Source organism: Amaranthus tricolor, chromosome 5 (assembly GCF_026212465.1).
Source record: "Amaranthus tricolor cultivar Red isolate AtriRed21 chromosome 5, ASM2621246v1, whole genome shotgun sequence".
Classification (NCBI taxonomy): domain Eukaryota; kingdom Viridiplantae; phylum Streptophyta; class Magnoliopsida; order Caryophyllales; family Amaranthaceae; genus Amaranthus; species Amaranthus tricolor.
In genome coordinates, this window is record NC_080051.1 from 23123314 (window position 1) to 23149474 (window position 26161).

At 35.3% G+C, this 26161-nt stretch overlaps 1 long non-coding RNA gene across 1 annotated transcript; it reads left to right on the forward strand.

Moving 5' to 3' along the window:
• LOC130813832 (uncharacterized) lies at window positions 1-26107 on the forward strand. The gene is made up of 3 exons (XR_009042237.1): window positions 1-763; window positions 6203-6380; window positions 25646-26107. It is a non-coding gene; the product is annotated as an uncharacterized LOC130813832 (long non-coding RNA).
• The last annotated feature ends 54 nt before the right edge of the window (window positions 26108-26161 follow it).

Genomic DNA, 26161 nt, shown 5'->3' on the forward strand with positions numbered 1-26161 from the left:
TTCACGTTATCATAAATATGATTTAGATGAATTTCTTTCCTTATTACTCGGGCTTTTTCCAGCCCGCTGTTCAATAGCCACTTTGGTGGCACTTGGTATTTTAGTGTAATGGAAATTGGGGTTTGTTGTGTTTTATTTTTGATAATTGTTTATGTACTATTTTTCACTACCTTTTTTGATTTCAGAGTTCAAGGTTGCACTTTATAGAAATTAAACAATCAATGGCCGATGTCAATGACACTTTTACTCTGGGAAAAAAAACATCATTCATATAGACATGGTATTAGGAATGGACATCGATCTTGGACCCTAAAGGTCTAGACCTGACCGGCCCTAATTTAAAGGTCTAAATCCACCATTTTTTGGACCCTGAAAAATAGGGTCGAACCTAGAACTATAATTTTAGGGTTCGGGTCTGGGTCAATATTTTAGGACCAGATCCGACCCAAGTTGGACCCGTAAACCCTATGGCAGTAATTTAATGAAGTATTAAAAAAAGCTAATTCTAAAAAAATAAACATGTCCTCCTGTTTCACCGTGCACGGCAAGTTTTACAAAAATTACTTCACAAGTGTTGTACAGCTAATGGCCTAATGTATTTTCTTCATAATTACGTATATACTCCGTATTTTCCAAAACCTGCAACAAAATCTAAAAAATCTAACATGTATGCCTCCGCTGTTCTTCACTTCTTCGGTTCTTCCTCTACGGCTCTTCCTCAATGTCTCTTCCTCTAGGGCTACCAGTCCACTCGCCAGATCTGGTAAGTGTTTTCTCTCATTTATCAATCTTCAATCTTCAATCTTCAATCTTTAATCTTTATCCTTTGTTAATTAGGTAACTGTGTTTCTTTTTGTTATTAATTCTTTTAAGGCTTTAATTGTTCCATGTTCATATTGTATCATTATTTTTGCTGTTAATTCCGAGTTACTTGTTGGACTTTTCCCTGACTTTATATTGTTATTTTTTTTCCCACTCCAAATCTTTTTTTTTTTTTTTTTTTTTTTCATATTTCTAGCAATATTTTGGTTGTTCCATGTTTATATTAGTTTATGGGATTTTTTCAGAGGTACGGGAATTTTCACTAAAAAGAAGTGAAGAGTGCGACAACGACAGTGTGAAACTATTACAACGCTAATCTTTTTGCAGACGCGATTTATGTAGTTTGAGATTTTATCGTTGTAATTGTGTTTAATATTTTAAGAACTTTGATGTTCGAAAATTATATATATTTTGTCGCCTAATTAGCATAAACATATTTAAAATATCGTATTGGTTGAAAATGTTTTAAAATTTTATACGAATAGAATAAAATTGCATGATGTGTTGTGAAATATTGTGGAATTATTGCAGAGGTGTGGATAACTGGTTAGTTGGATTCATTCAGGTCCCGTAGAACATGAAACTGATATGTTGCACTTTTTTTAAATATTCCTTTTATATTTTTTATAGCAAATGTATGGTTTTGTGCTTACTAGGAATGGATTCATGATTCATCTAGTAGTGCATGCTAGGGTTTCTTATTACCTTAGGGGGCGTTTGGTTCAAGCAAGGAAAACGGAATAGAAACAACAAAGGGAAACTAGGAGAAAGGAAAGGAAAAACACAGGATTCCCGGTCCGTGTCAGAAAGAGAATTGAATTAACTATGATTCCGTTTGTTGTTGTTTGGTTCAAAACAAGGAATCATATTTTTTTCCAGCCTTTTCCTTTCATCCTAACATATACTTCGTATAATTTGTATTACACATGCCACTATTGATTCAAAGCAAAGATAAATTTCAACACACAAATTTGAGCCATAATATTTGTCATAATAGAAATACTTGTCGAAAACATGGTCTTACATAATGTTTAGTCAAGCTTACATTCATCCAAAATATAGTCTTACATAATATTATGTACTCCGTACAAAGTAGCAACCTAAACCCAAAAAATTACATAGGTTGCTTGCAATCTAGCATTTCTAGACATGAACCCAAAAAAACCAAGTCAATTTAACCTCCATTTCTAGACATGAACCCAAAAAAATCCAAGTCAACTTACCCATAATATATACCCATGCCAACTAACCCATTGTCATAATGTCAACTAACCCAAAATATTACAAAGCTAGGACACTTAACCTGAACTACCCATATTAGTTGAAGTCAGAAGACCTTGAACATACTCATTCTTCAAGGCCGGAAGGCAATTGAAGAAGACATTCAACTTGTGCGGTTGAGCAATGAGGATGTTGGCTGCCTCCAAAGCTTGGGTAGGTAATATGCCATCCAATTGAAGTAGTTCACCTAACACTTTGTTGTTCTTATCGGTCATCTCTTGCTCACGATCATCAGCACGAACCCAAACATTAGCCATGGTAGAAAGATGATTGTTCATCTCTTTCATGAAAAGTTGCAAGCATGCCTTTGGATCATTCTCACCCGACTTTGCAGCACCCTTCTTTTTAGTTTTCTCCCTTTTGAGCTTCTTAGATGGAGGGGCAGATTCAATTGTTTGTGTCGGACCTACATCATCTTCCTCGGAGTCAATATCAACTTTCACGTTAGCACTGTCCTCTTTTTCTATGTTAATACAGCTTCCTGAAAACCCTCAGCAGGCTTCCCAGTTGCGTAATCCTTGCCATATATCTCCATCATGACATTTAGATGAGGGAAAGCTACGCCATACAAGTTCTTGCAAGAAGGGTGAGTCTGAAATTAAAAAAAATACCAAGAAAAGTCACTACATAGTGCTGGGAAAAAACAGAATAAGTGAGGGGAAAAAATTTACCTTGCAGAAGTTATCATACACAGATCGCTCAACATATATTATGTGCCTCTCATCATCCCATTTGAAGCCACTTGTACTCAACATCAAAAGAATTGCCCTAAATTTTCCCACAAGAGTCTTGAGCCTGGAATCAATGTGAGGTGAAGCTTTAAGCCCACAACCCGACATTGCTTTTCCAATCAACTCTTCCAAGCGAACCATGTAACCATTTCTAAACCCGTTTTCACATTTCCAATGTGGATCAACAGATAACTCATGAAGTGCTTGAACTAGAGCTTTGTCCTCCTCACCACTCCAAAATCTTTTATGCCTACCTCGTCCACCCATGTTGTTGCCAGTAGTAACTCCAGCACTACCACTACTTTCCTCCATCTTATTATAATGCTCAATTTCAATAAAATATAAAAAAGACGTTAGAAAAAAAAAACATAATTAATGTCAGCATAACATATTAATATGAGAATTCATGTCTACATCTTGGTTCATTTGTAACACAGTAGTACAAACATTAAAAAAATACAGCAACTAAAACATGGAAGGAACTATTGCATCTACAACAATACAAACATCAAAGTCACATATTATTGATTATCTCGTTGTCGTCGAGCTCGCCAATTGTTGAACATAGTTTGAGCCATTCCATTTCTGAAATTTGTCCATGGATCAGAAACATTAATGGAAGTTATGTACTCAACTCCTAAGTCATCATCATCTTCACTAACATCAAGCTCTTCATCATCATCCGAAATATCTTCATAAATCGATCCTGGTGGCATATATTTTTTAATTAAATTATGAAGTAAACAGCAAGCTAGGACAATTCGGCCTTGAGTTTGCAAACTAAACCATGATGGACTCCTAAGAATACCCCATCTCCCTTTCAATAATCCAAATCACCTTTCAATCACATTTCTAGCACTTGCGTGTCTTAAGTTGAAGTACTCTTCTGCACTTCGTGGTTGTCGGTTTCCGTTCCTCCATTCTCTAAGGTGATAAAGTTGTCTTCTATATGGTGTAAGAAATCTTTCTCCATTAGTATATCCACCATCACATAAATATTAACAACCTTTGAAACATGAAAATAAGTTTATATCACACACTTAAAATTTTAGATTTTGAAGTATTCCGTGGAAAAAAACAGTTTTAATCAGTTACCTCTTGGCACTTTTAACCCATTAGGCCTAGAAATAGCATCTCGAAGTACTCGACCATCATGCGCTGAACCCTCCCAACCAGGTAGTACATATATAAATTCTAACTCAGGTGAACACACTCCTAAAACATTCATGGCAAGGCTACCTTTTCGAGTTCGATATTTTGATCGATCCTCACTAGGTACTGTCACATTAATCATCGTGCCATCAAGTGCACCTAAACAATTCTACAACAACAACATAAATTAGTTTCCTCAATGACACTATATCTTTAAACTAAATTGTATGTATGTTACCTTGAAATACTTCCACTTATCGTCTTCGCAATCTTCAGTTATTGGAGAAGGTTTCTTAAGTAACACATCATGTAACTTTAGAATGGCCGTTAAACACAAATGAAATTGTCTACTAACGGTTTCTCCACTTCTGTAAAAGTAAGAACTAACGCATCTATTTTTCTTATGGTGAGATATTGTGTATAGGAATATTGCAACAATCTCCTCCACAGTCATATTTCTAGTGTCACTCAAGCCTCCAATATCTCTAACCAACTCACAAAGTTTACTAAAAGCAACTCGATTCATACGAAGATGGCTTCTACACAAAACATCACTATAACTTATTATTCGATTTAAATTAATCATTCTCAGTTTTCTTCGACTCCTTTTGTTTCTTTCCAAAAGACTTGAGTTGTTCAATGTATTACTCATGGAATACCACATCAAATAGACCAAATTAACCACAATAATCATGCCTATTAAAAATTGAAATAACTTTAAATCTCTTCTCCTCAAAGTACGACCAATACGAGCCATTTCTGTACATATTTATAGCACATATTAGACATAGTCATAACAACCTGTCAATCAATAACACTTGGAATGAATAACAACATATTAGAAGTAAATTAAAATAGCACTAAACATGGCCAAAACAATGAAATGAAATTAACAAAGAAGCAGTAGAAAGAAGCTACAAATAAAGTTGTTGATAAACACCAAATACAAGCAGTAGTAACAAATTGAGAAAACATACATTTGAATTTTTTTAACAAAAAAATCAAAAACAACGTATACTACAAAATTCCCACAACATAATATGGAGTACAATAAATAATTGGCAAATTAGAGGATTTTTAAAAAAAAAATTGAAAATTTTAAATTCAAATCAATTTCAAACAGTGACACAATACATTCAAAAAATTAAGAGGAAATTGGGAAAAAAGAAGAAGATACAAAAAAAATATCTAAATGCCCACAAAATCTGGAAATTAAAATCGAAATTATGAACTATGAAGAAAAAGTAGATATACCTAGAGAGTTGCAAATCAAACTAGAAAATGTCGTCCGAGAATATGATATTCGACCATCAAAAAAGACAACAAGTATGTTAAAAAAAGGCCATTAGATAAAAGAACCACATGAAAATGGAGAAAAATAAGCAAAGAAGATGATGAAAGGGAGAAATTCAGGAAGATCTTACCGGAAAATCACTGGAGATCTGATCAAAGAGATGAACCCTAAGGCTAGGTTTCAGAGTACAACTGAAAGTGAAGAGAGAGAAGTGGGTAGCTGAGTGAATATGTGGTAAAGAGGGAAATAGAAGAATTGTAATCCCAAGGGGGGTGGGGGGAATTGTAAAACAGCTGTTTTGGGGAACTGAAAAAAGAAAAGTAGGGAAAGGGAAATGTCAAATTGAAAAAACAAATGACAACTAAGGGAAACATGGGTATTTATTACCTTTCCCTTTGTTAATTCCTGAGAACCAAATACGCCCTTAGTTTGCACCTCTGATCATCTATTATGTAAAATTACAAGCTTAAAAAACCATTTATATTGCAATAATAATGTAGTGATGTCTCTAAAATTCAATTAAACACTAACCATTACGAGAATTTCGATTTAGATTTTCTAAAAAGGGTGGTTTGTGAGTTTAATCCTTTTTTGTATCACTCCAATACTCCTCATCCTTGTCACGTATGCCGTCAATGTCTTTGGTTGTTTACTAATAGTAATACCTGAAAAAATATTTGAAAAAAACACTGTAAATTTGTGTGGAAGGAGCAATTTCAAATTGTTAAAAATAGTTTTTGTTTTCCGTTAAAAGTTGTCGTGGCACGTTGGTATGGAGTTTGATATGGGCTAATGTCGTAAGCTAATTATTATCTACGTTCAAACGAAATTTGTTCTGCTACCTCATATTTGCAGTTAGCATTTATTTCAAATACACATTTGTAGTACTTTATTCAAAAATAATGATAATTTCTTGTATTAGGGGTGAAAGTTTGTATGTTTGTCAAGGATGCAAAGGTTCGTTGTCTCAACTAGTAACTGTTTCAAATAAATTTGGACCATATGAGGAGGTATTATAGGGGATCTAATTCCATATGTGTAGCTATCTCACCTGCCAACATCTTGAAGCTTATGGTTCGTCTTGCCACCTGAAAGAGAAGGTATTCTAAGAGTTTTTGATTTTGATACAAATTAATTTAACTACTTGCACAACTCGGGTTGTAAACAAGCCTTGTCAACTACAAGCTCCACTTTTTGCTTGACTAAGCCAGAATTGTCAATTTTGAGTTTGCTTAATCATGTATAGAATGAGATGCTTATGTGCCCAAGGTTTATATTTCCTTATTTTTATATTACTTAGAGAAATATTTTTTAAGTTTGAATCCAAGTTTGAGATCGACGCTTCGTCTAGGCTTAATATTGTGACTTTGAGTATCCTTTATCATTTGCTCTTACGACGAACTAGAGATCAATTGTTATGAAAGATGGCTCAGTTTTCTCTTTGCTGCCTTTTACATAGTTTGTTTCTCTCTTTCAGGGATATGTAGGCTTGGTTTCTCTTTTCCATCTAATATGAGCATGGAATAAAAACTCCCCTGTTACGTTATGTAACACCTGTGATATAACCTGTTTGACAGTTGCCGCCACATTAAAATACCGTTATATAACTAATAAAATAATTAATTATACACTAGAAGAATCACAAATATTGCTATTATAATAGCTAGTTACATATTATTGCATAATAATAGTAGTTCAACAACAAAAATACAATTATAAAAGTTTGAGATCCGAGTTCTTTGAATAGAAAATAGAGATATGGAAATCAATGGCATAGAACTATCGAGTTTCAAGTTAGGGATAAGGTGTTCCTTCGAGTTTCCCCAACTAGAATAGTAATGAAATTTGGGAAGAAGGGTAAACTTAGTCCGATGTTTGTTGGACCATATGAGATTCTTGAGCTCATTCGTCAAGTAGCTTATTGTCTTTGATAATGATGAACTTTGATGATATTTGTGACATTATATGAGTTAGTGAATGGAAAGGTCACAGGGAGGAGCAAAGACCAAACAAGACTCATAGCATCAGGGGCGTTGTCAGCGAACTCACCTACCATACCTAAAACCACCTAGCATCTTCGAAACAAAAACACATCGGATAAAACAAGCCTCTCCATAGAATCTTAAAACGACACACATATTCTAACACCCTATGAAATGTACCCAGCCACCAAAGCACCACCACCTTACCACATAAACCACACAAAAGACACCCACCCATCCGCATATGTTTTCAAGACAAACTTCAAAACTTGAAAAAATACTCGCCCAAGCAAACCTAAAACCTCGATCATACGGGATTCTTGAGCGCATTCGTGAAATAGCTTATTGCCTTTGATAATGATAAACATTGATAATATTTGTGACATAATATGAGAGTTAGTGAAAAAAAAGTACGTCAAATCATTTGTGTTAGTAAAGCCTAGGGATGAAGTTTAGATGATTATCAACACTTATAGTTTGACTTGCTAAATAGTGTTCAGACTTGTGATTATATTTGACATGTAGGAGTATATTATAAGTAATAAGAAAGCTTGAGATGTGAGTTCTTTGATTAGACAAAAGAGCTATGCAAATCAGTGGCATAGACCTATCGAGTTTCAAGTTGGGGATAAGGTATTCCTTCGAGTTTCCCCAACTAGAACAATGAGATTTGTGAAGAAATGTAAACTTAGTCCGAGGTTTTTTTGGACCATACGAGATTCCTAAGCGCATTCGTGAAATAGCTTATTGTCTTTGATAATAATAAACTTTGATAATATGTGGGACATGATATGAGAGATAGTGAAGATAAAGTACATTAGGTCATTTGTGTTAGTAAAGCCTAGGGATGAATTTAAGATGATTATCAAGGCTTATAGTTTGAGTTGTTGAATAGTGTTCAGACTTGGTTGTAATTATAGTTGACATTTAGGAGGGTATATTAAGTATTATGAAAGTTTCATATGCGAGTTCTTTGATTAGATTAAAGAGCTATGCAAAACAATGGCATAGACCTATCGAGTTTCAAGCTAGGGATAAGGGCGAGTACTTTGATTAGACAAAAGAGCTATGCAAACAGTGGGATAGACCTATCGAGTTCCATGTTCGTGATAATATGTTCCTTCGAGTTTCCCCAACTAGAAGAGTAAATAGATTTGGGAAGAAGGGTAAACTTAGTCCAAGGTTTGTTGGACCATACGAGATTCTTGAGCGTATTCATAGCTTATTGCCTTTTCTAAAGATAAACTTTGAAAGTATGTGTGACATGATATGAAAGTTAGTGAAGATAAAGTACATCATGACATTTGTGTTGGTAAAGGCTAGGGATGAATTTAAGATGATTATAAAGACTTATAGTTTGACTTGCTGAAGAGTATTCAGACTTCGTTGTGATTATAGTTGACATGTAGGAGGCTATAATAAGTATTAAGAAAACTTGAGATGTTAGTTCTTTGATTAGATAAAAGAGCTATGCAAATCAGTGGCATAGACCTATCGAGTTTAAAGTTGGGGACAAGGTGTTCTTTCAAGTTTCTCCAACTAGAATAGTAATGAGATTTGGAAAGAAGGGTAAACTTAGTCCTAGGTTTGTTGGACCATACGAGATTCTTGAGCGCATTCGTGAAGTAGCTTATTGTGTTTGATAATGATAAACTTCGATAATATGTGTGACATGATATGAGAGTTAGTGAAGGTAAAGTACAACAAGTCATTGTTTTAGTAAAGCCTAATGATGAATTTAAGATGATTATCAAGGCTTATAGTTTGAATTGCTAAATAGTGTTCAGACTTGATTATAATTATAGTTGACATGTAGGAGGACGAGTTCTTTGATTAGACAAAAGAGCTATGCAAATCGGTGGCATATACCTATTGAGTTCCATGATTGGGATAATGTGTTCTTTCGAGTTTCCCCAACTAGAAGATTAAAGAGATTTAGGAAGGAGGGTAAGCTTAGTCCAAGGTTTGTTGGACCATACGAGATTCTTGAGCGCATTCGTGAAGTAGCTTATTGTCATTGATAATGATAAACTTTGATAATATGTGTGACATGATATGAGAGTTAGTGAAGGTAAAGTACATCAAGTCATTTGTGTTAGTAATGCCTAGGGATGATTTTTAAGATGATTATAAAAGCTTATAGTTTGAGTTGCTGAATAGTGTTCAGACTTGGTTATGATTATAGTCAACATGTAGGAGGGCGAGTTCTTTGATTAGAAAAAAGAGCAATGCAAATAGGTGGCATAGACCTATCGAGTTTTATGTTCAGGATAATGTATTCCTTTGAGTTTCCCCAACTAGAAGAGTAAAGAGATTCGGGAAGACGGGTAAAATTAGTCCGAGGTTTGTTGGGCCATACAAGATTCTTGACCGTATTTGTGAAGCAGCTTATTGCCTTTGATATTGATAAACTTTGATAATGTGTTACATGATATGAGAGTTAGTGAAGATAAAGTACATCAAGTCATTTGTGTTAGTAAAGCCTAGGGATGATTTTTACGATGAATATCAAAGTTTATTGTGAGTTGCTGAATAGTGTTCAGAGTTGGTTATGAGTTCCATGATTGGGATAATGTGTTCTTTCGAGTTTCCCCAACTAGAAGATTAAAGAGATTTAGGAAGAAGGGTAAGCTTAGTTCGAGGTTTGTTGGACCATACGAGATTCTTGAGCGCATTCGTGAAGTAGCTTATTGTCATTGATAATGATAAACTTTGATAATATGTGTGACATGATATGAGAGTTAGTGAAGGTAAAGTACATCAAGTCATTTGTGTTAGTAATGCCTAGGGATGATTTTTAAGATGATTATAAAAGCTTATAGTTTGAGTTGCTGAATAGTGTTCAGACTTGGTTATGATTATAGTCAACATGTAGGAGGGCGAGTTCTTTGATTAGAAAAAAGAGCAATGCAAATAGGTGGCATAGACCTATCGAGTTTTATGTTCAGGATAATGTATTCCTTTGAGTTTCCCCAACTAGAAGAGTAAAGAGATTCGGGAAGACAGGTAAAATTAGTCCGAGGTTTGTTGGGCCATACAAGATTCTTGACCGTATTTGTGAAGCAGCTTATTGCCTTTGATATTGATAAACTTTGATAATGTGTTACATGATATGAGAGTTAGTGAAGATAAAGTACATCAAGTCATTTGTGTTAGTAAAGCCTAGGGATGATTTTTACGATGAATATCAAAGTTTATTGTGAGTTGCTGAATAGTGTTTAGAGTTGGTTATGATTATACTTGACATGTAGGAGGGCGAGTTCTTTGATTATACGAAAGAAGCTATGCAAATAGGTGGCATAAACCTATCAAGTTTTATGTTCAGGATAATGTGTTCCTTCGAGTTTCCCCAACTAGAAGACTAAAGAGATTCGGGAAGAAGGGTAAAATTAGTCCGACGTTTGTTGGGCCACACGAGATTCTTGAGCGTATTCGTGAAGTCGCTTATTTCCTTGATATTGATAAAGTTTGATAATGTGTTACATCATATGAGAGTTAGTGAAGATAAAGTACATCAAGTCATTTGTGTTAGTAAAGCCTAGGGATAAAATTAAGATGATTATCAGCTTATAGTTTGAGTTGCAGAATAGTGTTCAGACTTGGTTGTCATTATAGTTGACATTTATGAGGGTATATTAAGTATTACGAAAGCTAGAAATGCGAGTTCTTGGATTAGAAAAAGGGCTATGCAAATCGGTGGCTTAGACCTATCGAATTTGAAGTTGGGATAAGGTGTTCCGTCGAGTTTTATCAACTAGAAGAGTAATGAGATGGGAAGAAGGGTAAACATAGTCTGAGGTTTATCGGACCATAAGAGATTCTTTAGCACATTCGTGAAGTGGCTTATTGACTTTGATAATGATAAACTTCGACATTATGTGTGACATGATATGCGAGTTAGTGAAAATAAAGTACATCAAGTCAATTGTGTTAGCAAAGCCTAGGGATGCTTTTAAGATGATTATCAAGGCTTATTGTCTGAGTTCGTGAATAGTGTTCAGACTTCGTTGTAATTATAAATGACATGTAGGAGGGATAATTAAGTATTAAGAAAGCTTGAGACGTGAGTTCTTTGATTAGACAAAAGAGCTATGCAAACGGTGGCATAGACCTATCGAGTTCCATGTTCGAGATAAGGTGGTCCTTCAAGTTTCCCCAACTAGAAGAGTAAAGAGATTTGGGAAGAAGGGTAAACTTAGTCTGAGGTTTGTAGGACCATTTGTGTTAGTGAAGGTAAAGCACATGAAGATATTTGTGTTAGTACAGCCTAGGGATGAATTTAAGATTTTAGAGACTTAAAGTTTGACTTGCTCAATAGTGTTCAGACTTGGTTGTGATTATATTTGACATGTAGGAGAGTATAATAAGTATTAAGAAAACTTGAGATGTGAGTTCTGTGATTAGACAAAAGAGCGCAAATCGTTGGCATAAACCTATCGAGTTTCAAGTTGGGATAAGGTGTTTCTTCGAGTTTTCCCAACTAGAAGAGTAATGAGATTTGAGAAGAAGGGTAAACTTAAACTGAGGTTTGTTGGACCATACGAGATTCTTGTGCGCATTCGTGAAGTAGCTTATTATCTTTGATAATGATAACCTTTGATAATATGTGTGAAATGATATGAGAGTTAGTGAAGGTAAAGTATATAATGTCATTTGTGTTAGTAACACCTAGGGATGAATTTAAGATGATTATCAAGGCTTATAGTTTGAGTTGCTGAATAGTGTTAAGATTTGGTTGTTATTATAGTTGACATTTAGGAGGGTATATTAAGTAATACGAGAGCTTGAGATGCGAGTTCTTGGATTAGACAAAAGAGCTATGCAAATCGGTGGCATAAACTTATCGAGTTTCATGTTGGGGATAAGAGTAAAAAGATTTGGGAACAAAGGTAAACTTAGTCCGAGATTTGTTGGACCATACAAGATTCTTAAACGCATTCGTAACGGGGCTTATTGTCTTTGATAATGATAAACTTTGATAATATGTGTGACATGACATGTGAGTAAGTGAAGAGAAGGTACATCATGTCATTTGTGTTAGTAAGGCCTAGAGATAAATTTAAGATAATTATCAAGACTTATAGATTGACATGCTGAATAGTGTTTAGACTAGGTTGTGTTTATATTTGACATGTAGGAGGGTATATTAAGTATTAAGAAAGGTTGAGATGTAAGTTCTATGATAAGACAAAAGAGCTATGCAAATCGGTGGCATAGACATATCGAGTTTCATGTTAGAGATAAGGAAAAGTAATGAGATTTAGGAAGAAAGATAAACTTAGTCCGAGGTTTTTTGGACCATAAGAGATTCTTAAGTGCATTCGTAAGGGGCTTATTGCCATTGATAATTATAAACTTTGATAATATGTGTGACATGACATGTGAGTAAGTGAAGATAAGGTACATCATGTCATTTGTGTTAGTAAGGCCTAGACATGAATTTAAGATATATCAAGACTTATAGTTTGACATGTAGAATAGTGTTTAGACTTGGTTGTGATTGTAGTTGACATTTAAGACGGTTTATTAAGTAATACAAAAGCTTGAGATCCGAGTTCCTGGATTAGACAAAAGAGCTATACAAATTGGGGGCATAGACCTATCAAGTTTTAAGTTGGGCATAAGGTGTTCCTTCGTGTTTCACCATCTTGATGAGTAATGAGGTTTTGGAAGAAAGGAAAACTTAGTCCGAGGTTTGTTGGACCGTAAGAGATTATTGAGCGCATTCGTGAATGGGCTTATTGTCTATGATAATGATAAACATTAATAATATGAGAGACATGCTGTGAGAGTTAGTGAAGGTTAAGTACATAAAGACATTTGTGTTAGTAATGCCTAGGGTTGAATTTATGATGATTATAAGGACTTATTGTTTGACTTGCTGAATAGTGTTCAAACTTCGTGGTGATTATATTTGAAATGTAGTGAGGAAAAATAAGTATTAAGAAAGCTTGAGATTTCAGTTCTTTGATTAGACAAAAGAGCTATGCAAATCGGTGGCATAGATCTATCGAGTTTCAAGTTGGGGATAAGGTGGTCCTTCAAGTTTCCCCAACTAGAAGAGTAATGAGATTTCGAAAGAAGGGTAAACTTAGTTCGAGGTTTGTTGCACCGTACAAGATTCTTGAGCGCATTCTTGAAGGGGGCTTATTGTCTACGATAATGACAAACATTGATTATATGAGAGACATGCCGTGAGAGTTAGTTAAGGTAAAGTACATCAAGTGATTTGTGTTAGTAAAGCCTAAGGTTGAATCTAAAATGATCATCAAGACTTATAGTTTGACTTGTTGAATAGTGTTCAGACTTGGTGGTAATTATATATAAGTATTACGAAAGCTTGAGATGTGAGTTTTTTGATTAGACAAAAGAGCTATGCAAAACGGTGGCGTAGACTTATCGAGTTTCAAGTTGGGGATAAGGTGTTCTTTCGTGTTTCCCCAACATGATGAGTAATGAGGTTTGGGATGAAAGGAAAGCTTAGTCCGAGGTTTGTTGTACCGTAAGAGATTATTGAGCGCATTGGTGAATGGGCTTATTGTCTATGATAATGATAAACATTGATAATATGAGAGACATGCTGTGAGAGTTAGTGAAGCTTAAGTACATAAAGGCATTTGTGTTAGTAATGCCTAGGGTTGAATTTATGATGATTATAAGGACTTATTGTTTGACTTGCTGAATAGTGTTCAAACTTCGTGGTGATTATATTTGAAATGTAGTGAGGAAAAATAAGTATTAAGAAAGCTTGAGATTTCAGTTCTTTGATTAGACAAAAGAGCTATGCAAATCGGTGGCATAGATCTATCGAGTTTCAAGTTGGGGATAAGGTGGTCCTTCAAGTTTCCCCAACTAGAAGAGTAATGAGATTTCGAAAGAAGGGTAAACTTAGTTTGAGGTTTGTTGCACCGTACAAGATTCTTGAGCGCATTCTTGAAGGGGGCTTATTGTCTACGATAATGACAAACATTGATTATATGAGAGACATGCCGTGAGAGTTAGTTAAGGTAAAGTACATCAAGTGATTTGTGTTAGTAAAGCCTAGGGTTGAATCTAAAATGATCATCAAGACTTATAGTTTGACTTGTTGAATAGTGTTCAGACTTGGTGGTAATTATATATAAGTATTACGAAAGCTTGAGATGTGAGTTTTTTGATTAGACAAAAGAGCTATGCAAAACGGTGGCGTAGACTTATCGAGTTTCAAGTTGGGGATAAGGTGTTCTTTCGTGTTTCCCCAACATGATGAGTAATGAGGTTTGGGAAGAAAGGAAAGCTTAGTCCGAGGTTTGTTGTACCGTAAGAGATTATTGAGCGCATTGGTGAATGGGCTTATTGTCTATGATAATGATAAACATTGATAATATGAGAGACATGCTGTGAGAGTTAGTGAAGCTTAAGTACATCAAGACATTTGTGTTAGTAATGCCTAGGGTTGAATATATGATGATTATAAGGACTTATTGTTTGACTTGCTGAATAGTGTTCAAACTTCGTGGTGATTATATTTGAAATGTAGTGAGGAAAAATAAGTATTAAGAAAGCTTGAGATTTCAGTTCTATGATTAGACAAAAGAGCTATGCAAATCGGTGGCATAGATCTATCGAGTTTCAAGTTGGGGATAAGGTGGTCCTTCAAGTTTCCCCAACTAGAAGAGTAATGAGATTTCGAAAGAAGGGCAAACTTAGTTCGAGGTTTGTTGCACCGTACAAGATTCTTGAGCGCATTCTTGAAGGGGGCTTATTGTCTACGATAATGACAAACATTGATTATATGAGAGACATGCCGTGAGAGTTAGTTAAGGTAAAGTACGTCAAGTGATTTGTGTTAGTAAAGCCTAGGGTTGAATCTAAAATGATCATCAAGACTTATAGTTTGACTTGTTGAATAGTGTTCAGACTTGGTGGTAATTATATATAAGTATTACGAAAGCTTGAGATGTGAGTTTTTTGATTAGACAAAAGAGCTATGCAAAACGGTGGCGTAGACTTATCGAGTTTCAAGTTGGGGATAAGGTGTTCTTTCGTGTTTCCCCAACATGATGAGTAATGAGGTTTGCGAAGAAAGGAAAGCTTAGTCCGAGGTTTGTTGTACCGTAAGAGATTATTGAGCGCATTGGTGAATGGGCTTATTGTCTATGATAATGATAAACATTGATAATATGAGAGACATGCTGTGAGAGTTAGTGAAGGTTAAGTACATCAAGACATTTGTGTTAGTAATGTCTAGGGTTGAATTTATGATGATTATAAGGACTTATTGTTTGACTTGCTGAATAGTGTTCAAACTTCGTGGTGATTATATTTGAAATGTACTAAGGAAAAATAAGTATTAAGAAAGCTTTAGATGTGAGTTCTTTGATTAGACAAAAGAGCTATGCAAATCGGTGGCATAGATTTATCGAGTTTCAAGTTGGGGATAAGGTGGTCCTTCATGTTTCCCCAACTAGAAGAGTAATGAGATTTCGAAAGAAGGGTAAACTTAGTCCGAGGTTTGTTGGACTGTACAAGATTCTTGAGCGCATTCTAGAACGGGCTTATTGTCTACAATAATGACAAACATTGATTATATGAGAGACATGCTATGTGAGTTAGTTAAGGTAAAGTACATCAAGTGATTTGAGTTAGTAAAGCCTAGGGTTGAATCTAAAATGATCATCAAGACTTATAGTTTGACTTGTTGAATACTGTTCAAACTTCTTGGTAATTATATTTGAGATGTAGGAGGGTATATATAAGTATTACGAAAGCTTGAGATGTGAGTTTTTTGATTAGACAAAAGCGCTATGCAAATCGATGGCATAGACCTATCGAGTTTCAAGTTTGGGATAAGGTGTTCCTTCGTGTTTCCCCAACTTGATGAGTAATGAGGTTTGGGAAGAAAGGAAAACTTAGTCCGAGGTTTGTTGGACCGTAAGAGATTATTTAGTGCATTCGTGAATGGGCTTATTGTCTATGATAATGATAAACATTGATAATATGAGAGACATGCTGTGAGAGTTAGTGAAGGTTAAGTACATCAAGACATTTGTGTTAGTAATGCCTAGGGTCGAATTTATTATGATTATAAGGACTTATTTTTTGACTTGCTGAATAGTGTTCAAACTTCGCGGTGATTATATTTGAAATGTAGTAAGGAAAAATAAGTATTAAGAAAGCTTGAGATGTGGGTTCTTTGATTAGAAAAAACAGCTACGCAAATCGGTGGCATAGATCTATCGAGTTTCAAGTTGGGGATAAGGTGGTCCTTCAAGTTTCCCCAACTAGAAGAGTAATGAGATTTCGAAAGAAAGGTAAACTTAGTCCGAGGTTTGTTGCACCGTACAAGATTCTTGAGCGCATTCTAGAAGGGGCTTATTATCTAAGATATTGACAAACATTGATTATATGAGACACGTGCTGTGAGAGTTAGTTAAAGTAAAGTACATCAAGTGATTTGTGTTAGTAAAGCCTAGGGTTGAATCTAAAATGATCATCAAGACTTATAGTTTGACTTGTTGAATGGTGTTTAGACTTCGTGGTAATTATATTTGAGATGTAGGAGGGTATATATAATTATTACGAAAGCGTGAGATTTGAGTTTTTTGATTAGATAAAAGTGCTATGCAAATCGGTGGCATAGACCTATCGAGTTTGAAGTTGGGGATCAGGTGTTCCTTTGTGTTTCCCCAACTTGATGAGTAATGAGGTTTGGGAAGAAAGGAAAACTTAGTCCGAGGTTTGGTGGACCGTAAGAGATTATTGAGCGCATTCGTGAATTATGATAATGATAAACATTGATAATATGAGAGGCATGCTGTGAGAGTTAGTGAAGGTTAAGTACATCAAGACATTTGTGTTAGTAATGCCTAGGGTTGAATTTGTGATGATTATAAGGACTTATTGTTTGACTTGCTGAATAGTGTTCAAACTTCGTGGCGATTATATTTGAAATGTAGTAAGGACAAATAAGTATTAAGAAAGCTTGAGATGTGAGTTCTTTGATTAGACAAAAGAGCTATGCAAATCGGTGGCATAGATCTATCGAGTTTCAAGTTTGGGATAAGGTGGTCCTTCAAGTTTCCCCAACTAGAAGAGTAATGAGATTTCGAAAGAAGGATAAATTTAGTCCGAGGTTTGTTGCACCGTACAAGATTCTTGAGCGCATTTTTGAAGGGGGCTTATTGTCTACGATAATATCAAACATTGATTATATGAGAGGCATGTTGTGAGAGTTAGTTAAGGTAAAGTACATCAAGTGATTTGTGTTAGTAAAGCCTAGGGTTGAATCTAAAATGATCATCAAGACTTATAGTTTGACTTGTTGAATAGTGTTCAGACTTGGTGGTAATTATATATAAGTATTACGAAAGCTTGAGATGTTAGTTTTTTGATTAGACAAAAGAGCTATGCAAAACGGTGGCCTAGACTTATCGAGTTTCAAGTTGGGGATAAGGTGTTCTTTCGTGTTTCCCCAACATGATGAGTAATGAGGTTTGGGAAGAAAGGAAAACTTAGTCCGAGGTTTGTTGTACCGTAAGATATTATTGAGCGCATTGGTGAATGGGCTTATTGTCTATGATAATGATAAACATTGATAATATGAGAGACATGCTGTGAGAGTTAGTGAAGCTTAAGTACATCAAGACATTTGTGTTAGTAATGCCTAGGGTTGAATTTATGATGGGACTTATTGTTTGACTTGCCGAATAGTGTTTCAACTTCGTGGTGATTATATTTGAAATGTAGTAAGGAAAAATAAGTATTAAGAAAGCTTGAGATGTCAGTTCTTTGATTAGAAAAAAGTGCTATGCAGATCGGTGGCATAGATCTATCGAGTTTCAAGTTGGGGATAAGGTGGTCCTTCAAGTTTCCCCAACTAGAAGAGTAATGAGATTTCGAAAGAAGGATAAATTTAGTCCAAGGTTTGTTGCACCGTACAAGAATCTTGAGCGCATTCTTGAAGGGGGCTTATTGTCTACGATAATGACAAACATTGATTATATGAGAGACATGCCGTGAGAGTTAGTTAAGGTAAAGTACATCAAGTGATTTGTGTTAGTAAAGGCTAGGGTTGAATCTAAAATGATAATCAAGACTTATAGTTTGACTTGTTGAATAGTGTTCAGACTTGGTGGTAATTATATATAAGTATTACGAAAGCTTGAGATGTGAGTTTTTTGATTAGACAAAAGAGCTATGCAAAACGATGGCGTAGACTTATCGAGTTTCAAGTTGGGGATAAGGTGTCTTTCGTGTTTCCCCAACATGATGAGTAATGAGGTTTGGGAAGAAAGGAAAACTTAGTCCCAGGTTTGTTGTACCGTAAGAGATTATTGAGCGCATTGGTGAATGGGCTTATTGTCTATGATAATGATAAACATTGATAATATGAGAGACATGCTGTGAGAGTTAGTGAAGGTTAAGTACATCAAGACATTTGTGTTAGTAATGTCTAGGGTTGAATTTATGATGATTATAAGGACTTATTGTTTGACTTGCTGAATAGTGTTCAAACTTCGTGGTGATTATATTTGAAATGTACTAAGGGAAAATAAGTATTAAGAAAGCTTTAGATGTGAGTTCTTTGATTAGACAAAAGAGCTATGAAAGTCGGTGGCATAGATATATCGAGTTTCAAGTTGGGGATAAGGTGGTCCTTCAAGTTTCCCCAACTAGAAGAGTAATGAGATTTCGAAAGAAGGGTAAATTTAGTTCGAGGTTTGTTGCACCGTACAAGATTCTTGAGCGCATTCTAGAACGGGCTTATTGTCTACTTTAATGACAAACATTGATTATATGAGAAACATGCTGTGAGAGTTAGTTAAGGTAAAGTACCTCAAGTGATTTGTGTTAGTAAAGCCTAGGGTGGAATCTAAAAGGATCATGAAGACATATAGTTTGACTTGTTGAATAGTGTTCAAACTTCGTGGTAATTATATTTGAGATGTAGGAGGGTATATATAAGTATTACGAAAGCTTGAGATGTGAGTTTTTTTATTAGACAAAAGAGCTATGCAAATCGGTGGCATAGACCTATTGAGTTTCAAGTTTGGGATAAGGTGTTCCTTCGTGTTTCCCCAACTTGATGAGTAATGAGGTTTGGGAAGAAAGGAAAACTTAGTCCGAGGTTTGTTGGACCGTAAGAGATTATTGAGCGCATTCGTGAATGGGCTTATTGTCTATGATAATGATAAACATTGATAATATGAGAGACATGCTGTGAGAGTTAGTGAAGGTTAAGTACATCAAGACATTTGTGTTAGTAACGCCTAGGGTTGAATTTATTATGATTATAAGGACTTATTGTTTGACTTGCTGAATAGTGTTCAAACTTCGTGGTTATTATATTTGAAATGTAGTAAGGAAAAATAAGTATTAAGAAAGCTTGAGATGTGTGTTCTTTGATTGGAAAAAACAGCTACGCAAATCGGTGGCATAGATCGAGTTTCAAGTTGGGGATAAGGTGGTCCTTCAAGTTTCCCCAACTAGAAGAGTAATGAGATTTCGAAAGAAGGGTAAACTTAGTCCGAGGTTTGTTGCACCGTACAAGATTCTTGAGCGCATTCTAGAAGGGGCTTATTATCTACGATAATGACAAACATTGATTATATGAGAGACGTGCTGTGAGAGTTAGTTAAGGTAAAGTACATCAAGTGATTTGTGTTAGTAAGGCCTAGGGTTGAATCTAAAATGATCATCAAGACTTATAGTTTGACTTGTTGAATGGTGTTTAGACTTCGTGGTAATTATATTTGAGATGTAGGAGGGTATATATAAGTATTACGAAAGCGTGAGATTTGAGTTTTTTGATTAGACAAAAGAGCTATGCAAATCGGTGGCATAGACCTATCGAGTTTCAAGTTGGGGATAAGTTGTTCCTTTGTGTTTCCACAACTTGATGAGTAATGAGGTTTGGGAAGAAAGGAAAACTTAGTCCGAGGTTTGTTGGTCCGTAAGAGATTATTGAGCGCATTCGTGAATGGGCTTATTGTCTATGATAATGATAAACATTGATAATATGAGAGGCATGCTGTGAGAGTTAGTGAAGGTTAAGTACATCAACACATTTGTATTAGTAATGCCTAGGGTTGAATTTGTGATGATTATAAGGAATTATTGTTTGACTTGCTGAATAGTGTTCAAACTTCGTGGTGATTATATTTGAATTGTAGTAAGGACAAATAAGTATTAAGAAAGCTTGAGATGTGAGTTCTTTGATTAGACAAAAGAGCTATGCAAATCGGTGGCATAGATCTATCGAGTTTCAAGTTGGGGATAAGGTGGTCCTTCAAGTTTCCCCAACTAGAAGAGTAATGTGATTTCGAAAGAAGGGTAAACTTAGTTCGAGGTTTGTTGCACCGTACAAGATTCTTGAGCGCATTTTAGAACGGGCTTATTGTCTACGATAATAACAAACATTGATTATATGAGAGACATGCTGTGTGAGTTAGTTCAGGTAAAGTACATCAAGTGATTTGTGTTAGTAAAGCCTAGGGTTGAATCTAAAATGATCATCAAGTCTTATAGTGTGACTTGTTGAATAGTGTTTAGACTTCGTGGTAATTATATTTGAGATGTAGGAGGGTATATATAAGTATTACGAAAGCTTGAGATGTGAGTTTTTTTATCAGATAAAAGAGCTATGCAAATCGGTGGCATAGACCTATTGAGTTTCAAGTTGGGGATAAGGTGTTCCTTCGTGTTTCCCCAACTTGATGAGTAATGAGGTTTCGGAAGAAAGGAAAACTTAGGCCGAGGTTTGTTGGACCGTAATAGATTATTGAGCGCATTCGTGAATGGGCTTATTGTCTATGATAATGATAAACATTGATAATATGAGAGACATGCTGTGAGAGTCGGTGAAGGTTAAGTACATCAAGACATTTGTGTTAGTAATGCCTAGGGTTGAATTTATGATGATTATAAGGACTTATTGTTTGACTTGCTGAATAGTGTTCAAACTTCGTGGTGATTATATTTAAAATGTATTGAGGAAAAATAAGTATTAAGAAAGCTTGAGATGTGAGTTCTTTGATTAGACAAAAGAGCTATGCAAATCGGTGGCATAGATCTATCGAGTTTCAAGTTGGGGATAAGGTGGTCCTTCAAGTTTCCCCAACTAGAAGAGTAATGAGATTTCGAAAGAAGGGTAAACTTAGTCCGAGGTTTGTTGCACCGTACAAGATTCTTGAGCACATTCTTGAAGGGGCTTATTGTCTACGATAATGACAAACATTGATTATATGTGAGACATGCTGTGAGAGTTAGTTAAGGTAAAGTACATCAAGTGATTTGTGTTAGTAAAGCCTCGAGTTTAAACTAAAATGATCATCAAGATTTATAGTTTGACTTGTTGTATAGTGTTTAGACTTCGTGGTAATTATATTTGAGATGTAGGAAGGTATATATAAGTATTACGAAAGCTTGAGATGTGAGTTTTTTGATTAGAGAAAAGAGCTATGCAAATCGGTGGCATAGACCTATCGAGTTTCAAGTTGGGGATGAGGTGTTCCTTCGTGTTTCCCAAACTTGAAGAGTAATGAGATTTTGGAAGAAGGGTAATTTAGTCCGAGGTTTGTTGGACCATACGAAATTCTTGAGTGTATTCGTGAACTAGCTTATTGCCTTTAATAATGATAAACTTTGATAATATGTGTTTCATGATAAGAGTGTTAGTGAATAGAAAGTACATCAAGTCATTTAATTTAGTTAAGCCTTTAAATGATTACAAGATGTCTAACAAGGCATATTGTTTGAGTTGCTGAATAGTGTTTAGACTTGGTTGTGATTGTAGTTGACATTTAGGACGGTTTATTAAGTAATACGAAAGCTTGATATCCGACTTCTTGGATTAGACAAAAGAGCTATGCAAATTGGGGGCATAGACCTATTGAGTTTTAAGTTGGGGATAAGGTGTTCCTTCGAGATTTCCCAAGTAGAAGAGTAATGAGATTTGGGAAGAAGGGTAAACTTAGTCCGAGGTTTGTTGGACCATATGAGATTCTTGAGCATATTCGTGAAATAGCTTATTGCCTTTAATAGTGCTAAACTTTGATAATATGAGTGACATGATAAGAGAGCTAGTGGTTTGTTGGACCATACGAGATTTTTGAGCGTGTTCGTGAAGTAGCTTATTGCCTTTAATAATGCTAAACTCTGATAATATGTGTGACATGATAAGAAAGATAGTGAATAGAAAGTACATCAAGTAATTTGTTTTAGTAAAGCCTTGGGATTAATTTAAGATGTTTGTCTAGGTCTATAGTTTGAGTTGCTGAATAGTGTTCAGAGTACGTGGTGATTGTATTTGACAAATAGGAGGGTATAATAAGTATTAAGAAAGCTTGAGATGTGAGTTTTTTGATTAGACAAAAGAGCTATGCAAATCGGTGGCATAGACCTATCGAGTTTCAAGTTGGGGTTAAGGTGTTCCTTCGTGTTTCCGCAACTTGAAGAGTAATGAGATTTTGGAAGAAGGGTAAACTTAGTTCGAGGTTTGATGGACCATACGAGATTCTTGAGCGCATTCTTTAAGGGGCTTATTGTCTATGATAATGATAAACATTGATTATATGAGAGACATGCTGTGAGAGTTAGTGAAGGTAAAGTACATCATGTCATTTGTGTTATTAAAGCCTAGGGTTGAATTGAAGATGATTATCAACACTTGTAGTTTGACTTGCTGAATAGTGTTCAGACTTCGTGGTGATTATATTTGACATGTAGGAAGGTAGAATAAGTATTAAGAAAGCTTGAGATGTGAGTTTTTTTATTAGACAAAAGAGCTATGCAAATCGGTGGCATAGACCTATCGAGTTTCAAGTTGGGGATAAGGTGTTCCTTCGTGTTTCCCCAACTTGAAGAGTAATGAGATTTGGGAAGAAGGGTTAACTTAGTCCGAGGTTTGTTGGACCATACGAAATTCTTGAGTGTATTCGTGAAGTTGTTTATTGCCTTTAATTATTATAAACTTTGATAATATGTGTAACATGATATAAGAGTTAGTAAAGATGAAGTACATCAAATCATTTGTTTTAGTAAAGCCTAGGGATGAATTTAAGATAATTATCAAGGCGTATAGTTTGAGTTGCTAAAAAGTGTTCAGACTTGGTTGTGATAATCGTTGACATATAGGAGGGTATATTAAGTAATACAAAAGCTTGTGATGCGAGTTCTTGGATTAGACAAAAGAACTATGAAAATTGGAGGTATAGACCTATCGAGTTTCAAGTTGGGGATATGGTTTTCCTTCGAGATTCTCCAACTAGAAGAGTAATGAGATTTGGGAAGAAGGGTAAACTTAGTCCGAGGTTTTTTAGACATTACAAGATTCTTCAGCATATTCGTGAAGTAGCGTATTGCTTTTGATAATGATAAACTTTGATAATATGTGTGACATGATATGAGAGTTAGTGAAGAGAATGTACATCAAGTCATTTGTTTTAGTAAAAGCCTTGGGATGAATTTAAGATGTTTATCAAGGCTTATAGTTTAAGTTGCTAAATAGTGTTCAGACTTGGTTGTGATTATAGTTGATATTAACGAGGGTATATTAGTTCTTGGATTAGATAAAAGAGCTATGCAAAACGGTGGCAAACACCTATCGAGTTTCAAGTTGGGGATAAGGTGCTCCATCGAGATTCCCCAACTAGAAGATTAATGAAATTTGAGAAGAAAGGTAAACTTAGTCCGGGTTTGTTGGACCATATGAGATATTCTTGAGCGTATTCATGAACTAGCGTATTGCCTTTGATAATGATATACTTTGATAATATGATTGACATGATATGACAGTTAGTGAAGATAAAGTACATCATATCATTGGTGTTAGTAAAGCCTAGGGTTGAATTTAAGATGATTATCAAGACTTATAGTTTGACTTACTGAATAGTGTTTAGACTTCGTGGTGATTATATTTGACATGTAGGAGGGTATATTAAGTATTATTAAAGGTTCAGATGCGAGTTCTTTGATTAGAAAAACTGCTATGCAAGTCGGTGGCCTAAACCTATTGAGTTTCAAGTTGGAGATAAGGTGTTCCATCGAGTTTCCCCGAATAGAAAAGTAATTTGATTTGGAAAAAAGGGTAAATTTAGTCCAAAGATTGGACCCTACAAGATTCTTTTAACGCATTGATTCAGTAGCTTACCGCCATTGAAAATGATGAAGTTTGATGATGTTTGTGACATAGTAAGAGAACTAGACAGGATAAAGTACATAAAAAATGTCACCAAGGAGTCGCAGCCCCCGAAATGCACGTGCCCTGCAATCTACGCCACCAACCAAACCAGGAGTAGTTAAACCGATAACCATCTCGAGCCATGACAAGCCAAAGAGGGGTCAGCCAACACCGTCAGACCCTCACCAATGGGGGTGGCCAACGCCACCAAGCCCACAACGAGGTGGCAGTGCCTCAAACACAAGAATGTCATTGGAGAAGACGGCAAATGCGGATGCACAGCCTCAAATGGAGATAAAAGTGGTAAGGGCATGGGGAGGACACCGAGGGGAGCAAACACCAAACAGGAGACATAGCATCAGGGTGTCGTTAACGAACACACCCACCATACCAAAAACCACCTAACATCATACGAAACAAAAACACACCAGATTAACCAGCCCCTCCATATAGTCTTTCATCGACGCACATATTCTAACACCCTATGAAATGTACGAGCCACCAAAGGACCACAACCTTACCACAAAAACCACACAAGACACCTACGAGATTTTTGAGCGCATTGGTGAAGTGGGTTATCGCCTTTGATAATGATGAACTTTAAGAATATGTTTGTGACATAATACGAGAGTTAGTGAAGATAAAGTACATCAAGTCCTTTGTGTTGGTAAAGCCTTGGGATGAACGTAATGGTTAGCGTCTAATTGAACTTCAGAGACATCACATTATTATTCCAGCTGATTGTGATTTACATGATAGATGATCAAAGCTACAAATCAAGTGCATCACCCACTAATGTGGTTTTATGATCGTTATTACGGTACTAAATGGTGTCCTTACTCCTAGCATGTAGAACTAGATGAATCCATTCTTAGCAAACAAAAAGCTACCACATTTGCTATAAAAAATATAAAAGGAATATTTATAAAAATTGTGCATAATGATAAGTTTCATGTTCCACCATACCTGAATAAATGGAACTAAATGGTTATCCACGCCTCTGCAATAATTCCACAACCTTGTCTCTGTATTCTGTTATTTCTTCAAGTAAGTTTTTTATTGCTGGTAATTAATAGTCATGACCCCGTTTATAAATCAGATTGGCGTCGAAATCAAAGGCTTTAAACTGTCATGCGTTATGTTCATGTATGACTTGCACTATTGTAGTTCTGTCTTTTGTGCATAAGATTTAATCTGAAAAGGTTGTGTAATTATTGGTCAGAGTAACATACTCTTCGAACTTCAAAGAGAAGAAATGGTCAGGGAAGAAATCAGATGAAGAAATCAGAGATCGAAAAAAATTAGGGAAAAAAATCAAATGAAGAAACAAAAGAGATGTATAGATTAAAATGGTGAAGAGACCCTGGTTAAAGGCCTAAAGGGTGAAGAGCCCATGGTTGAGGATAAGAAATTGAAGAAATCAGGGGGAAGAAAAGGTAACCGGTGATTTTTGGTTACGAAAACTTGAACATCTTTAAAATCAAATCTAGTTGAAAGTAAAAACTTTTAAAAGATAAATCAAAAATAAAACCTTAGAAATCGAACGAGAGAAAATTTGTACATTTAAAATCAAATTTTTCTAATTCATATAAGCTTAATGTATAGAACTATTGATTTGTTAGTACTAAACGTTTTAATTAAAATAGACTAAAGTACAAGTCCAATCATGATTTGTCATGAACTTGGAATTTGAACCTTTAAATTTGAATTTCTAATCAAAATTTTGATATGTATATTT